Source organism: Parasteatoda tepidariorum, chromosome 1 (assembly GCF_982258835.1).
Source record: "Parasteatoda tepidariorum strain Cologne lab strain chromosome 1, Ptep-v5.0, whole genome shotgun sequence".
NCBI classification, from domain to species: domain Eukaryota; kingdom Metazoa; phylum Arthropoda; class Arachnida; order Araneae; family Theridiidae; genus Parasteatoda; species Parasteatoda tepidariorum.
This window is the reverse complement of record NC_141755.1, coordinates 77,156,642-77,158,380: the sequence shown is the minus strand read 5'-3', so window position 1 is coordinate 77,158,380 and position 1,739 is coordinate 77,156,642. Positions and strand designations below refer to the sequence as shown.

The 1,739-nt window shown below is 29.1% G+C and overlaps 2 non-coding genes across 2 annotated transcripts; both read right to left on the bottom strand.

Annotated features, from left to right (window-relative positions):
* Positions 1–283: 283 nt before the first annotated feature.
* Positions 284–355, bottom strand: TRNAD-GUC (transfer RNA aspartic acid (anticodon GUC)). The gene has a single exon. It is a non-coding gene; the product is annotated as a tRNA-Asp (tRNA).
* Positions 356–364: 9 nt separating this feature from the next.
* TRNAF-GAA (transfer RNA phenylalanine (anticodon GAA)) lies at positions 365–437 on the bottom strand. Its single transcript has one exon. It is a non-coding gene; the product is annotated as a tRNA-Phe (tRNA).
* Positions 438–1,739: the final 1,302 nt, after the last annotated feature.

Sequence of the window (1,739 nt, the reverse complement as noted above, 5' to 3'; positions counted from 1 at the left end):
TTTGTGTAAAAGTTTTCCTAATACTAATAAATTAACAGTTAAAGTAAGCATTATTCAGTTTTTAATTTTGATAGGGCTTTAAACTAAAAGAAAGTGAATTGATCGTAGAAGTAATGTTAAAGTAATAAAAATAATGATATAATAAAAAAAAAATTATTTTCCATATTCATTTTTTTAAATATAATCGCGGTAGATGATTGGTTAAAAAAAAAAGGTAAAGAAGACTATAATAATAATTTTCAAATCTAAACAAGCAATTTTAAGTAATTTCAGTAAAAAAAACCTCCCCGGCGGGGAATCGAACCCCGGTCTCCCGCGTGACAGGCGGGGATACTGACCACTATACTACCGAGGATGAGAGCCTTGCCGAAACCCGGGATCGAACCAGGGACCTTTAGATCTTCAGTCTAACGCTCTCCCAACTGAGCTATTTCGGCACATCTTTGTAACGGAATTTATCTTTCAAGGTCTAACTTCTCTTCCATTTGAGTAATAATATCGAATCAGTTGGAAAAATAGAAGAATAAAAAGTATTGTGTGTTTAAATTCGACTCTTATCTTTCGAAACTTTTAAGATATTACATCTTCAATCATGTTCTTCCTTCAATTCTGTCTTTGATGTGCACATAGTTTCATTTAATAATTTTCCCTCTATACAGATATAATACAGATTTCACTATGTGTTTTGTGCTGACTATTCAAGAGAAAAACAACAGATCAGATTCATTTTATCAGCACAAATGACATCACCAATTTTCAACCTCTACGTTGATGTCCAGCATTGCACTTTTAACATTGAGCAAAAATTTATTAATTAAAATAAAACGATCTTTTTTTCGAAAAATAATTCTAAAAAATACATTTAATGATATCGTTTGATATTTTTAAAAAAGTTATATTTCGATTAATAAATAACCAAATTCACATAGGCACAAAATAGTAACTGGATGGGCGGCACTGTGGATAAAAGTTAATGCTTAATAACTTATTTTAATATTTTATAATGCTTATTAACTTGAACTTATTTTCTTGTAAGGTAGGCCGTGTTTATTAACTTTTAATAATAATAATGGATATCACAATCATGTATATAATTAACGCGTCCATTATCATAATCAAGTATATTATTAAAATATGCAATCTGTGTATTATTTCAGTTGTAACAATATCCCGAAGAATGTACGAAACTAATGTCACGCATATTAGCGATTCCATACATGCGTAAACAAGCATTAAACCTACAATTGACTTAAAAGAAAAACATTTAACCTTCAGATATTGAACATTCAGCGCGGCAGCTGCATTTATCCCTGTTTAAAAAAGTAGCTTGCATTTTTTTTTAAAAACCTATCCCTTTAAGCAGTTTAAACCTTGCTAGATGACCTTGCAAATAATAATACCCATAAATTATCTAATCGGATTTGGTAATTAGAAGGCATATTGAGGAATTGAGAGACGTCAGACTTTCAGCTGATGAACAATAACGTTAAATACAAAAAAATTGAGAAGTCTAAAAAAAAAAAAAAAAAAAAAAATGAAACGTCTAAAAAACATTTTTTAAGTAAAAGGTTGTTAGCAGAAATGAGTTTTTCTGAATGCTTATCCATGCGAGATTTTGAACTATTTCAACTATATATTTTGAACTATTTCAACTTATGCGAGATTTTGAACTATTTCAACTATATATTTTGAACTATTTCAACTTATGTGAGATTTTGAATTATTTCAACTAAATTGAA